Source organism: Epinephelus fuscoguttatus, linkage group LG11 (assembly GCF_011397635.1).
Source record: "Epinephelus fuscoguttatus linkage group LG11, E.fuscoguttatus.final_Chr_v1".
Taxonomy (NCBI): Eukaryota; Metazoa; Chordata; class Actinopteri; order Perciformes; family Serranidae; genus Epinephelus; species Epinephelus fuscoguttatus.
Window position 1 is genome coordinate 37,990,014 of NC_064762.1, and position 16,377 is coordinate 38,006,390.

A 16,377-nucleotide genomic window follows, 5' to 3' on the forward strand; every position below is an offset into this window, starting at 1 on the left:
AAACTTTATCGAGAAAACCCAGCTCCCAGTCTGCAAATTGGTGTCCATCACCACGGATGGCACACCCGCCATGGTTGGCCGCTCGAATGGATTTATCGCCAAGTGCAGGGAGGACGATGATTTTCCGGACTTCCTCAATTACCACTGTATTATACACCAACAAGCATTATGTGCAAAAATGCTCAACATGAAAGAGATAATGGATGTGGCAACAAAGATCGCCTGTTCTATTCGGGCCAGATCTCTTCAAAGACGGCTGTTCCGTGCACACCTGGAGAAGGCTGAGTGCGACCACTCTGAGTTGTTGTTGCACACCGACGTGAGATGGCTAAGTCGAGGGAAATTCCTGCAAAGATTTCGAGAGCTCTTGCCGGAGATTAAGGAGTTTTTCCGTGAAGGTAAACATGCAGATTATAACCAACTAAATGACCATCAGTGGCTGCTGGACTTGGCATTTTTAACTGATCTGACCAACATGTTGAATGACCTTAATCTAGAGCTGCAAGGAAAAGACAAAACTGTGATCAATATGATCAGCTCAGTTAATGCTTTCAAACGAAAAATGCAACATCTCTCCTCAAAGCTCCACCGCCATGATTTGGCAAACTTCCAGAACCTTGCGGCAGAGCTGGAGACACAAGAGCAGTCATGTGCTTGACAGTGCACGCTACATAAAGCAAATTGACAATTGTCTGTCAGAGTTCGACAGACGCTTTCAAGACTTTGCTTTACTCGAGCCAGTCGCTACATTCATGTGCTACCCTTTCCAGGAAGATGCTGAGGTTGTTTCACTGGCATCAAAAGTTGCAACACTGTTTCACCTGAACTCTTCTGGAGTGGAGGATGAGATTCTGACACTTCAAGCCGACATTCAGCTGAAGGCCAGAGCTCATGGACAATTCTGGAACTTACTCACAGAGGACAAGTACCCCAACATCAGGAAATGTGCTACCTTCTTGACTGCATTATTTGGCTCCACTTATTTATGTGAGTCAGCCTTTTCCCACATGAAGATCATTAAGTCCAAGTACCGTTCCACCATGACTGATGAGCATCTGGAAGTCTGCTTGAGGCTGGCTATCAGCAGCTACTGTCCGGACTATGCATCCCTGGCTGATTCCATTCAGTGCAAGTCATCAGAGTAAGGTAATGACAAAAAAAATGTACAGAGTTGTATTGTGCAATATAGGTTGATGCAGTAATGCAAGGTACACCAGCATATACTGTACATATAAAAATAATTCTCAATATATTTATAAATAATGTGTTTTGCATTTTTAGTAGGTGGTAGATCTTTTGACTCGGTCATGTCATAAGTAGCTCTCAGGCTGAAAAAGTGTGTGCACCCCTGCTATAGATGGATCCGCCCCCCAGTTTGTATACAGTCTTTTTCAAGATAAAAGCATTACCTCAGTACCACACTGCAAATTGATTTTTTTATTCCTTCAATGACAAACTCACATGGTTAGGTTTTGCCAACATTGTTGGGTTTAGGAAAAAAGAAAAGGGTTTGGCTTTATAATATTATGGTAAGTGGAACCCAGCCTCCCGAGTGAAAGTCAGTGCTTGTTGGACCCATAGACTACCCTGCCCGCCTGCTCCTCTCGGACTTCTGTTGCCTGTTGCCTTTGTTGTTGTCCCGCCACATTTCCCCTAAAGCCATCGGGCGCCGTTAAACAATAACAGCAACCAACCGTATATCACGTCAACATGAAAGTTGTCCGTCGCCATAAGTCACTGACCAAGTGCCGGCTTTCGACTACTTGGGCCAGGTTTGACTTGGTTGACTTAAACAATGCTTTCTGTGAGGGTAACAAGCATTACAGTTTTGGAGGCACCAATTTAATATTCAAAAATAAATTTTATTGTATAGACTCCTATGTTTGTTTGTTTTTTTTAAATTGTAAAATCCTAACCTTATCCTAAACGATAGCTGTCCAATAAATGTAATGGAGTAATAAGCCCAGTACCTCCCTCTAAAATGTAGTGGAGTATAGCAAGTTCATTTGCATGAATTGTAAATACCCAAGTACATCAAAATTTAACTTAAAGGAGTACCTCACCCACAAAATGATCATTTGCATATCACTTAGTTATGCCATGTCATTACCTTGAATGTATGGAATAAAAACTTTTTATTGTATGCCTCCACAAGAAATGTGAAACACACTTATTTATTGAATGGATGGGGTCCATGTTTAACAAGAGCAAAACTATATCAACACATCTGTTTACAAACTCTCACACAACTAATGCAGTATAATCCAAGTCTCATTTATCCACTTGTATGCTCAGTACTTCCCAAACACATTCATTTTTGCTTGAAAAAAAAAAAAAAAAAAAAAAATCCTCAGCATTGAGTCTGGCTTTGAAGAGAGCACAGATAAGTTTTACTTTTAGTTCAGTTTGAAAAAAAGTTTTTTGCAAAAATGCACATGTGTGGGAAGTACTGAGCATATGACTGGATACAGAGACTTGGATTATACTGCACCAGTTGTGTTAGAGTTCAATCAATCAATAAATCGATATGTTCCGTTTTCCATGGAGGCATGGGAGAGAAACAAAGTTTTCTTCATGAATTCAGGGTAGCATGAATAATTGATTAACAAAAAGTCATTTTGTGGGTGAAGTATTCCTACGGGTGCAGTACTCGAGTAAATGTACTTACTTAGTTTCCACCACTGTTTTAGACACAGCAAGGTAGGCTGACTCCTGTTAATCCAGCCTCAAATACAACTGAATCCAGACTGGAAACAATCACTCAGACTCTGTCAGTCTGCCAGGTTCACCACAGGTAATGGTATTTTAAACTGTTAGTTGATCTGGATGTGCAGATTAACACAAATATCAAAAACATTTAAAATTAATTGAGCTTGTTTTTTTCTGTTTATATGCGTTATGCTGGGGGGGGCTGTTGGTGGTGGTTGGTTACTCATATAACCCTAGCACTAAGCTCTTTCGCCAAGCTTCACTTTCTACCTTTACCCACAGTTTAATACTATTAATCAACCTATTAAACAATCAAACATGTACCTCATAGGTGTCTAGTTATCCTGTCAGATACTAAACTTTAATCCATTTAACCAATCAGACCCAGAATCATCAGTGGTCACCCAATCACAATGTTTGTTCACAACTTCTGGGTAGAAAACCCCTGTGTCACGTCAAGTAAGAAGTTGCTAAGCAAATGTTGCCTCAATTGGTCAATCAATATCAGGTTATGATTAGGCCTATGCTATATTTAGAATATTTTCATCGCTTCATGTGTGTGGCTTTGAATTGAAGTCATTATCTCAAAGCCATCAAGAGCCTACCACTGCCTCCATCAGTTAGTGTGTAAGGTAAAGTGGTGAAAATATTCTAAATATAGAGTGCATGTAAACTGATACAGAATTTTAAGGTGACTTAAATTCATTTTGCTGCATCCCTCCTCCACAACAGCACATTGCAGCTTTTATGCCAGTAGATTTGGTTTATCAAAGATAATAGCAAAGCAACACAGTACATAAAATTAGCAAAAATGACAACAAAAGTAAACAAATCTACCGATTTTACATATCTTCGGAACTGAAATCAACTGCCAGTTGTCTACCTGGAAATGGTGGCTGTTGTTGGCTGGGTGTAACAGTGATTTGGTCTATAACATTCATGCTATTGAGCCACTCTTTCTGGGCTGAGACTGTATACATTTGGTTGTTGTGTATACCCCGTTGTAGACAATAGTGTGCTACAGTTTCCAACATAAGCATTCCTATTTTGGTTTATTATTGTATTTTGCTACATTTTGATTCACATCCACTGCAAAGTAAGAAATAAAGTCACATGGAAAAAGTCTCAGTAAACTGTGCGCATGAGGCCAGCATTCATGCTGCCAATATCATCAAATCATCCGTCTGGTTTTCCTCAGAGAGAGCTTAGTACGATAGTAAATCTCTGTAGGGGATTTTGCCATGGCTTTTATTAGTTTGCTCACTAACTGTTGCAATATGAGCTTCTGGACTGTGAAGTGGTTGGCACATCATGAGCCCATGTGCACTCAATAAATGAGAGATGAATGACTGACAGGGATCCAGTTCCTCTCTGTGTGTACCCAGTTTAATTCAGAGATGGATGCTGCACAAACCATCTTAAAGTGTATTTTAGCCATAACACACATAGTATGTACGTTACATTAAAATCAAGGGGCTTTTAATCTCTCATCCATGATGCATCAGCACACCTGCTGTCTGACACACTCATTCTGCTCAGCGATCATATCATTATATAACATCCATTATAAAACAAATATGAGCATGATGTTGTGGTTTTGCTGTGCTTTATGTGGGTTACTATACGGGTCCACTGACTGACTGGATTCTCCGTCCACACTCCATTCAACATCCACTTAAAATAGATTTACGGTCTCTTGTTTGTATGCCTCTGGGAACCAGTCAAGTCACAGTCTACATCCATGTCTCTCCAGACTCATGTGAAGCCATTACAGTTGATAATGCTTCAAATATGGATGTTGCTGCAAAGGGGCTGCATATTCTAAAACATGGATGCTTCACACAAATCTTCAACTGGACAGCACAGCAGATTTACACAGTCAGCCAAGTTTAAAAGTAGACACCCAAGACAAGTGTCACCAGTTCTCTACTTGACCAAATGTCTAACCTTCTGTTCCTCAGACATGAATAATGGCCAGAAAAGTTTTTGCCAAACATTACAATGTCAACAGTGAATTTGACTTTGACTTTTTGTTTATAAAATGTCATCACTTCATCACTTTATCCTATTAGTAGTAATGGACAAATGAAGTCTCATGAAGCATTTCCTTTATTTTCTGAGCCCACTAGATGGCACTTTTTGTTCAACAAATGGTTGAAAGCACACTGAATTGCTATTCTTTGAGCCTCTCTCTTTATCCAAGAGCGCCATCTAAAGGGCTCATAAAATACCTATTAATACCTATTAGACATTTGTGTGAAATTTTGTTTATTCTTGAATCAAAGTGGACATTTTTCCCATTTTTTCCTTCAAGGCCTTCTTGAGATATCGCGATCACGAGAATGAGACAGACTCAGGGTCACAGTGACCTTGACCTTTGACCACCAAAATCTAATCAGTTGATTTTTTTTAATCCAACTGTACATTTGTGCCAAATTTGAGGAGATTCCCTGAAGGCCTTCTCGAGATATCACATTCAAAAGAATAAGACAGACTAAGGGCTACAGTGACCATGACCTTTGACTAGTGTTGTAGTACCCGAGATCGGTCTTGGTCTCGAGACCGGTCTCAAGACCATTTTTTGAGGGTCTTGGTCTCGTCTCGGAATCAAGGGCATTTTTACTCGGTCTTGTCTCGGTCTTGGACTGGGCGGACTTGGATTTTTTGAATGAGACCACCACTGATGCTTTTTGTCCGTGCTTTACTGATAAGAGTGAAAAAGACCATCTCAAAAACAGTTAATAACTTCAAATCATTGGTAGCATAATGATTTTCCCCAGCTGCAGCTGCTACCTGCGGTGTCAGTGTGAGTGACTGACACGCCTCCTGCACACAGAGGATGGAGATGGCAGGAGGAGAGGCTGTGTGAATTCGTCATCGTGAAAGATGTCTGCCAACTCGGCAATTATTAAGTTTGGTTTCACACAACACAAGGAGTTTATTTGTAACACTAAGCGAAAACACTCGGCAGTGTGCAAATTCTGCAATGCGCAGCTCACTGAAACCACTGGAACGACATCAAACTTTTATCGTCACCTCGAGAGGAAGCATCATCAGGAAGGAAAAAAGAGAGAGGGAGGAAGGAAGGAAAGAAGGAAGGGAAGGAGGATGGAGGAAGGAAAGAAGGAAGGAAGGAGGGAGGGAGAGATAGAGGAAGGAAGGAAGGAAGGAAGGAAGGAAGGAAGGAAGAAAGGAAAGAAGGAAGGAAGGGAGGAAGGAAAGGAAAGGAGGAAGGAAGTAAGGGAGGAAAGACAGGGAGGGAGGGGAAGAAGGGAGGAAAAAAGAAAAAGGGAGGAAGGAAGGAAAGAAGGAAGGAGGGAGGAAAGAAAGAGGGAAGGAGGGGAAGAATGAAGGAAAAAAGAGAAAGAGGGAAAAAGGAAGGAAAGAAGGAAGGAAGGAGGGAGGAAAGAAAGAAAGAGAGAAGGAGGGAGGGAGGGAGGGAGGAAGGAAGGACAGAAGGAAGGGAGGAGGGAGGAACGAAAGAGAGAGGTATTAAAAATATTTTTCAATACTCATCTGTGTGAAGAAGTGAACATCCAACGTCAGAGTTAATTACTAACGAGCAGAACCACACAGCCGGGCTCCACCGGCTGCAAAGCGTCACGTCAGCGTAGCGTCGCGGCGTATTCATTTGGGCTCCACTGACTGCGTACAGAAGCGACACGTAGAGACGCCAGTGGGGTTGTTTACTGTTTGCCGAGCCGAGAGGCTGCATGTAGGCTGCATGAAATGTTAAAGCATTTTCCACCTAAATTATTACATATATTTGAGTTATCGACAAGTTTACTGTACTGTTTGTCATCTACTCGCTTTCAAATGTCTGCCACAGACATTTACACAATGTCACGGATAAACATGGGTAAATGCATGGAAAAAATCATCACATATCACCTCTGATAATGGTTTATTCATTTAAAAACACATTGTGCTCGTTTAGCACACTATTTCATATAGTTTTTATCTGCTGGAGGGTCACGTAGGGGAGCGTAGCGCGACAAAAATAGAAGAGCCGCGTAAAATAGAGAGTTGACATGCGACAGACGGGGGTTGTCATGCCACTCCCGTTGCCAGTGGAGCCGCTGTAATTGATTAACAGGGTGGCAAGCTGCTACGGGACTCGCGCTGCAGTTAACACTACTAACAGCGTGAGTTAATGTCTCTGCACATGTTGAGCTTTCACCTATGTTAATACAGACACAGGCTAATAAAACAGCTAATATAACATGATGAGTTAGAGTTGTTCGGACCACTTTTGGACTTGTTTGCCCACATATTTGTACCGAGAGGTCTTTGGATCCGTTCTGCTACTTCATCTGCTTCTTCTTCTTCTTCTGGTGGACCACGTGCGTTAAGTGCGTCTTTACGATGCATACCGCCACCTGTTGCACTGGAATTGTAACGACAAGCTACATTCACAGACACTGAGTCCCATTATAATGTGTTTATGAGCGAGGTCGAACAGGTAGCGCCAAAAGCAGAAAAATCTATATGTGGCGGAGATAATTTATTCGTGGTGCACCGCCACAGATAAATGAATGTATGGGAAACACTGCAAAAGCTGAGGAGCAGGTTTGTTGTTGTATGGGCCCTAAATCAAAAGAAAAATGTGTGAATAATTACAGAGTTTGTGTTATATAGAAAATCTGAAAGTAATTGTACAGTTTATCTGTCAAACATGTCTGAGCATGCTTTATATAAAATGCACCCCATTCAATTCTTCAAATAAAAATATGACAACCATTTAGGTCTCACTGTGATTTGCAGTTTTTAGAACAAATTGGGCCATAAACACCGTTTCACTGGTGTTAAACTTTCACTTGTGGTATTAAAGGTTCAGGGAGTCCATTTCATAGCATAACAGACCTATAATCCCACAAATCACTGTGTGGAGTCAAAGTGCAGGGACACAGTGTTATATCCTGCACTAATGGAGTATGTGATCAGACACAGGAGCAGGCAACACTCTACGTATGTACATCTATGTATGTGTGTTAATGCTTTCTGCACAGTGGGAGGCCTTTGTGTGAGGGAGCTTCTCCCAGAAATGAGGCTAATCCGTTCTGACAGAAAATCACTGCTGCACCAAAATGTTTAATAACCTACTTTCCATGATTACACCATGGTACACCTGCAAAGCTCATTAGCTTTAGGTTATCGAGATGAAAGATTCAAAGGCTTTTTATAAGTCAATTAACAGAGATGAAAGATAATGAGTTTGATGGAAAGCTTTAATAGGCTTTTCTGTTATATGTCTTGTTGGATAGGAGAACGCATTTTCAAAGGGTTCAGCTCCCAATACAAGGGCGGAGATAGAGGGGCATCTTTTTTTTTTAAATTATGGCTTATTGTTTGGGTCTTGGGGTAGGGGTGGGGGGGGATTTAAAGATTTTGTTTAGTTTAAACTGATGATCATCCCAGATTTTAAAGTCACAGGCATCAAAGAATTGAAGTGCACAATAGTAGGGACGGCCAGATGAAGCTTTATAAGCTCTTAGTTGTATTTGTTGATCCCACTAGATGGCGCTCTCAGTTTGAAGAAAAAGCTCGAGGAATTGCAATTCAGTGTGCCTTTGTTGAACAGACAGCGCCATCTAGTGGGCTAAGACTACTGAGAAAATGATTCATGAGGCTTCATTTGGTTATCACTACTTAAAAGTGTAAATTTCCAGTATATTTCTACCTGGTGTATTTGCCTTTTTATGGCATTATGGCACTATGCTGGCTAGAAATGCAGTGATGTGATGGGAAAGAACAGCTGCTTTTTGTGGCACTATCCTTGCTGGAAAAGCAGCAATGTGTTGTCCCTGCAAGAAATGCAGTGATGTTTTCATAAAGAACAACCACTTTTCAGGGCACTATCTCAGCAGGCAACTCAGCTATGTCTCTGTAAAAAGAAAAAAAACAAAACACTTTCTTGGCACTATCCAGCTGGAAATGCAGAGATGTCTCGGTAAAGAAACATCCACTTTTCATGGCACTATCCTGGCTGGAAATGCAGCAATGTCTTAGTAAAGAACAACTGTTTCTGTGGCACTATCCAAGCAAGAAATGCAGTGATGTCTTTATCAAGAACAACCACTTTTCAGGGCACTATCTCGGAACGAAACTCAGCTATGTCTCTGTCAAAACAAACAAAACCCCCAAAACAAAACAAAAACAAAAAAAAACACTTTCTTGGTGCTCTCTCAACAGGAAATGCAGTAATGTCTTGACAAAGAATAACTGCTTTTTCGTGGTGCTATCCTCAGTGGAAACACAGTGAAGGGTCACTAAAATACACCCATGTTTGGTGGCTCAAAGCCGCTGGAAGGTTTTGTCATTTGTTGGTCTTAAACGATGGTCATCAGTGATCTGCAGCCTGGCAGTCATCTCACCTAAGTGACATTCCATCCACCATCACCTCCACACCCAAATGACAAGGTCAGCTCATATACTACATTACTCAAAAAATATTGATATGATGAAAAATGTGAATGTAAGGTATCTGTGGTTTGAAGGAACATACAGTGCCAACATTTTCTTCTGGCTCCTGGGCCGGCTAACTTTGCTCTTGCCATCTCTGTTGTAGAGAATCAGAGAAACTGGGTTTCACACAAAAGAGCGTGTATCAGGGCAAGCTCTGCTGCTGCTTTACAAATAAAAAGGATTTTTACCTGAATCATTTCAAACGCTTGTCAGACCCAAAGTTAACACAGAAAGAAGCTGCCTGTAAAAGCCATTATGGCTTACTGCATAGAGAGCCACACTTGGTTCCCTGTCCACACATTTACCAATCTACTTTCATTCTGACCACATATACTTCCCCACAAATGACATAGCTTTATAAAACGCTTCCTGCTCATCTCTCTGTTTTTTTTATTTAATTTTAAATCTGTGATGAATAATAATAAAGAAGAGTTAAGGTGTCCTCTTTAATATTCAGAATAAATACTCTGATTATGTTGGTTGATTTATTTGTTCGGCAGCACAGCATCAATTACCCTCTTTATTGTTTCACCTCACATTCATCCCACTCTGAGAGGGAGGACAAAGCATCTTCCTCTCCTTAAAAAAAAAACAAACCTCTCCCCACATTTGGTCCTTGAATGCACCACATAACAATGAAAAATTCAGCAAGAGGTAAGAGGCTCTTGTTTTTCTCCCCACTTGAATTATCGTCTCCTCTAATACACATTCCACACTCACACCTCACATTTATACTCTGTCTGGATATTTATGCTCATTTCCTTTGCATAATTTTTCAACTAATGGTAAACTAATGGAAGCATTATTCTTGAAGACACTCCTTAAAGCAAGACATGCTTCCTATTAACTGGCCTGTCTGTCTGCAGGGTCCAGCACAAATAGAAGTAGGAATGTAAGTTTGCAAGGACTATAGCCGCATTTCCACCAAACACTTTTGTTAAAGCACTCTTAGAACCTGCACGTAACTTGTACGGACATGTAGCTAAACCTTTTGTGTTTCCACTACAAACAGTACTCTCAAATGTAGGCAGGGTTTTTACCACTCTTGCTGTATTTCCTCTTTACCGACGATGCAGATTAACATCTGCATGTTGTTAATCATCCACGGAACAGGGTTGCACGTGGACATTTTCAGAACAAAAAAAAAGGCTGGATTGTTAGAGTTTCTGTTGTAGTTGATGGGATATTTCAAAATATTGAGCCGAAATACAACCGAAACCCTAATGGTTACAGGTATTTTAAGCCAAAACATGATATTTTCCTTACCATAACCAAGTGGTTTTTGTACCTTAACCTAACCACACCTTAACCAAAGCATTATTGAAACATAAAGAAATGTAAAGTTTGAACTAGGGTTGTTAAGCTGGGTACTCTGATGAAATGAGTGCCATTGATCTTTGTTTTGAAGTTCAATTCTGAGGCTATTCTATATCTATCTATCTATCTATCTATCTATCTATCTATCTATCTATCCAGTTTAAGCCAGTTTAAGCATTCTGAGTACAGACACGGATACAGATAATTTTGTTAGATGAACAGATGCAGATACAGATGATGGTGCACTAGATTATTGCTAATCTGAACATATTATAAAGTACAAACATAACATATCCATGGCAACAGTATACCTATCTCTTTGATGTCTTGCACTAATGTAGTGTTACAGACATCCACTTGCAAACAAACTTCTATGAACTTCTGAGTTTTCAAACAAATCTTAATTGACAGTCATCAAAAGCAAGAATGGTCCACAGGGGCCAACAGGTTGTAAGGTTTTTTTTTGGGGGGAGTTTTTCCTTATCCGCTGTGAGGGTCCAAAGGACAGAGGGATGTCGTATGCTGTAAAGCCCTGTGAGGCAAATCGTGATTTGTGATATTGGGCTTTATAAATAGAATCAATTGATTGATTGCTAAATCATGAGCTTTGGCTTAACATCATAAGCCCCTTTTCAACTGCAGGAACTTTTCTCATTTACCTGAGATTTTGAAAAACCCCTGCGTGTTTCCACCGAAATTACCCAGGTAAAAAACTTTCCCTCACCCCCAAACTTTCCCTGAAAAAAGTACGTAGTAAGGGGGTAGGACTATTCAGATTACCCAGAATCCTTGAGGGGTGGGGCTGTGTGCTGAAGAACGCTGACTGGTGGAGCACACACGCAGCGTTCCGTACTTCCCTGTCACTGTGGCTGCAAACTTTATTTCATTTCTACAAGCTCCATTTCGTTTCTGTTTTGATGAAGGATGTGTACTGAAATCCGGTACTAAATCAGCCCCGGGGCTAAATCATCAAAGACTGTAGTATTGATAAGCGCTAACGGTATCGGTTCTTTTGTGCCGGCACTGAACTCCTCCACATACAAACAGACACACACACCGACGCCACACGGTAACTGGTGAACAGCCAAGCAGCCGCGGTGGAAACGAAGTGAAGATAACTCGAAAATGACAAGTTAACAGCAGCTACACTCGTTACTGTAAGTGACATTAACCCTTAGCGAGTAAGAAGCCAATACTTTATCAATACATGTGTTCAGCAAGCATGAACATGTAAACATGTAGACAGCGATATTCAATATGCTCCGTCCACAGTCTCTCATCCCCCGTCACTAATGTTATGTCTTACACAAGGACAGCACGCTAGTTCAGCTGATAGTGAATTGTTACTAATAAGCTCAAATAACAGCTGTCTGTATGTAGACTAACTTAGTTTGACACTTACCTTAAAATACTTTTAAACTTAGCTGCTGGTTGAGACAAACAGCCCCTCCTCTCTCTACCAGCACCATGTTACCAGTAAACAAGCTGGTGGAGCCAAATACAGGACACACGCCGAATCATCTACGTCATCGCGCTAATTTGAATAACTTTTCCGGAACTTTGAGGTGCGGTGGAAACGCAAATCACACAGATTACCTGGAATTATTTTATCCAGGTAAATAAATTCCTGGTAATAAAAGTTCCTGGAAATGTTGGTGGAAAAGGGGCTATAGAGTATTTACTCCTACAGTAAGCTTTGGAATTAAACAACAGCATTTCTAAAACCAGTTCAAATCATACAGTAAATGCCCAGCTTTACTTTTTGACACTTCAGCAAACTACTTCATGCGTTGGCACTGAGCATAAATTGTGAGGTGTATAACAGTCCGATATGGATAAGATTCCTAGGGATATAGGACTACAACTTGTTTTTGTCAGTAAGGTTTGAGGACATTCTGATGTACCATGGCAAAACACAACATGAAAAGAGATTTAGATTTGCTCATCACCATACCAGTGTGCCGGAAATGTCAGAAACTTTAGTTGACACTTTCCTTTTTGTCTCTGAGATAGACGGCTCTGTGCTGGAAAGAATGACATTGTTAACAAGATGTTTCTTACAGTACAGTAAAGCTGACTCATACAATAGGTTTTACAAGAAACAGAGTTCCAGCATGGCTCTCACATTTCATGTACCAAAAAGCAATATAAACGATTAGGAAAGCCAGAAAAGCTCATCTCGAGAAAAAACGGCCTCGCACTACGATCACTTTTCACTTAGCACAACATAGATGAGGTCTTTTTCGATGCAATACCAAATTTCTAACAATGACTTCTAAGATGATGTTTTTCCTCTGTGCACACAGTCATTGTAAGGGGACATTCCTGTTTTGTTTAGTGCTACATGTCCCCAACATGTCAGCCCGAGGAGACAATTCAGAGCTGACATTTTGGGGTCAGCGTGCAAATTTCCTGAAAAACAGAGCCCTGAAAAGTCGATTGTCAGGGAGCACAGTGTGCTGTCTGTGGTCTGCCCACTGCTGAAATATTAATCCAATCCCTGGTGATCTGCTCACATCCAGGCACATTACACACACTCTTCCTGGAAAGCCAGCATAAATAGCAGAAACAGAAGCTAAATTAAAAGCGGCAGTACTGTTAGGGTCCACATCATTGGTTGCAGATGCTTTTTATAGCAGGCCCCTGCTCTGTCATGCCCCGGACCACCAACCTCACTGGATGAGCTTGGTGCTTCATTATAACAACACTGCCAGCTATTCTCAGCCATTTGGCTTCAACACAGTGGTATTTGACTTAAAATGGCAGAATCCTGTGTATGTGCCTGGATATTAAAGAAGGATTCATGGTTGAAATTTAGCAGATAATGAATATTTCTCAGAGTATTCGTGAACTTGGTCTGTATATGTTCGGCATAGTGCTAAAATAAACTAATTATTAGTCAACTGATATAAATTGTTAACCACTTTAGTAATGTGTTAATAATTGAAGGCATATATCAAGAGAAAAAAAGATTCGATCCAGTGTTTGATGTGTGGCAGACGGAACAAAACCGGGTCACAGCCATGGCAACCGGAACGGGATGCAACTGCCTCCAGTGGATTTGTCCCGGGAAGGACCAAAAGTCCTGGTTCCATTACAGTCAAGATGGTGGCAAAAATAATTGTGTCTTAATTTAGTGGATCATAACGTATCAGGTATGGAAGTAATCTGAAGACACTTCGGTTCAAAATGAGACCAAACTTTTCTATGGATGTCAGTTTTTGAGCCAAGATGAAGGCTAAAATATGTCCTGCAACAGCAAGGCTTCTCGTTTTTAGCTGAGCTGATTTCCAGAAAACATGCACCCCCTACAAGCTGGTTAAGAGGAGTGAGGAATCAGCAGTCACTGACCGTATAAAACAATCAGTAAATCAGGTTTTTCAACAATATCGAATCACCACAAGAGGTCTTTGAGCATACAGTTATAAATGTATTAGGCTGATTAGTCCAGTAGTATGTGAGATTTGCAATGGACAGACAGACAGACAGACAGACAGACAGACACACACACACACACACACACACACACACACACACACACACACACACACACGACTCAACCCATGATACCCCCCAGGCTTATGCCTGGTGAGGACAAAAAGTACTTGAGCCAGAGAAGAACTTTTTTGACTCTGTGGTGGCACCAGCCCTCTTCTATGGAGTGGTCTGCTGGTGCAGCAGCACCTCAAGGGCCGACAGGAAGAGATTTAACCGCTCTGTCCTGGGATGCCCCCTCGATCCAGTGAAAGTGGTGGGAGAAAGGAGAAGGATAGCTGAGCAATCATCCCTGATGAAGAACATGTCCCATCCCATGCAGGACACTCTGACAGCACTGGGCAGCTCCTTCAGTGACAGGCTGCTTCATCTATGGTGTGTGAGGAAGAGATACCGCAGCTCCTTCCTTCCTGCTGCTGTCAGAGTTTTTCCAACCAACACTGTAGCAGTGGTCACACACCAAAACTGACAATCATCAATCATGTGCAATATCAATTTAAACTAAACTGTACAGTATCAATATTTCCTATGTGCAATAATGTGAATTCAACCATTCAGTCTTTCTGCTTATATCTTCCTCTTTACTGTGTACTTATTTATTGTATCTGCCAGACACAAGCCTGGAGGGGATCATGCATTTGGTTGTGAGTGTGCCTGCGTGTGAGTGTGTGTGCATCCATCTGCCTGAAGCTAATCTCACATACAACTGAACCAATCAGTCAAATTTTTTGTGTGCACATTTTTGACTATATTCTTAAGGACCTGTGGTGGTTGTGGTGATTCACAATGATCAAAAAAACCCTGTTTTATTGACTGTTTTATACAGTCATTGGCTATTAATTCCTCACTCTTCTTAACTCCTCCTGGTTCCAGTCCTACCTCTCTGACAGACATCAACAACTGCAATTCCTCCATAGTTCCTGTCATCCATGACGTGCCCTGAGGTTCGGTACTTGGACCTCTTCTCTTCATCCTTTGCATGCTACTCCTTGGACAGATCCTTCACCTCCACTGTCTCCTGTTCTACTGTTCCAGGGACAATCCCTTAACAATCTAGCTCCTTCACATCTCTTTGAAGGGGACCGCCTTAAAAGGGAACTGCCCATTGGTTCGACAGCCCATTGTTCCGACTATATTAAACCCATTGTTCCAAAGTCCGTTCCGAAATCATCATGATGCCCTGTGGTTAAGGTCTGGTTAGGTTTAGGCACAAAACCCACTTGGTTAGAGTCAGGAAAAGATCATGGTGTGGATTAAAATGAAAAAGAAAGTGACAAACACATAAGCTGTGAGCCTGCTCCACCTCAAGCCTTTCCCAGCTGACCCAGAGCCGGCCGCGGCGCACCATCAAGGTAGAAATACGCCCGCTGGGAGCAATTCAGCACCGCGGACATTCAGACTAATGGGTTGTCGGACCAATGGGCAGTCGGACCAATGACATGGACCCCCTTAAAATACCTAGCACCAAGAGCCAATTGCCAGTTTTGCCTGCCTGATATTGTGGACGTACAGCTTTTGTTGATGTGGTTATTTTCCTTGATGTATGTGCTTCTACCATTGTGAGTAGGCTGTGTGGTTAAATGGTTTCCTTTTTGGTCTGTTCTAATTGTGTTTATTGTTATTTCCTGCTTGTTGTCCTGGCTAAGTTCTCACAAGTTGTCACAACATAAAATTGACAACATAAAAAACATTCATTCCATGGTTGGCTGAGATGTACAATGCCAATATTTATTTTGGGTTGGATGAAAATATTTAACTGTATGAATATAGAGGAAGGCCTTACAGTTATAAAGGAAGATATTCATCTCCATGTCCTTGGAAACTTGGACAATTTTGCAGCCCGCAATTTATGTCTAGCACCAATGTTCAGTGTCAGTGCAGAAAGTAGCGTGCCCTTTATGTAGCTAAGAGGAGAGCAAAGCTTTGGAGTCACATGGGTGGATGGGCATGCAGTGAGTCAGACACTCATGCAAGAGACATTAGTCTGTGTCCTATAAGAACACTTCATGCTTTCTTTGCTCTTCTTACACTTTAAGAAAGTGGTAAACAACATGCATGGATATCCAAAAAAAAAAAAAAAAAAACAAATTAAAATGTTGGTACTGAGCCTTAAAAATGAGGAATTCCATGGTTTGAAACCAAGAATCCTCCAGTATCTTTGGGCCTGGTGATACAGTGAGGATACTGTGCACTTGGCAAACCTCCCCTACATTAAGACTCGAATATCAATATTTTGAGCTGGTTTCAGGGACGCAGTAATACCTGAGAGTTTTTTTTAAAGATGCTTCTTAAAATCAGACTTTTTAAAAAAACAACCTTTTAGTTCCAGAAGATTAATCCATATCTGCCAGCCCTTGTTTAAAAATCCTAACAGCCTGCCCTTTCTTCATC

General features: G+C 41.2%; 2 protein-coding genes across 2 annotated transcripts in view; one reads left to right on the forward strand and one right to left on the reverse strand.

The window, feature by feature from the left end:
• The window catches only part of LOC125897389 (xaa-Arg dipeptidase-like), a 649,571-nt gene that overhangs the window by 557,709 nt on the left and 75,485 nt on the right, over positions 1–16,377 (forward strand). The window lies entirely within an intron of this gene.
• Positions 1–16,377, reverse strand: part of lrfn2b (leucine rich repeat and fibronectin type III domain containing 2b) — a 242,941-nt gene that overhangs the window by 93,940 nt on the left and 132,624 nt on the right. The window lies entirely within an intron of this gene.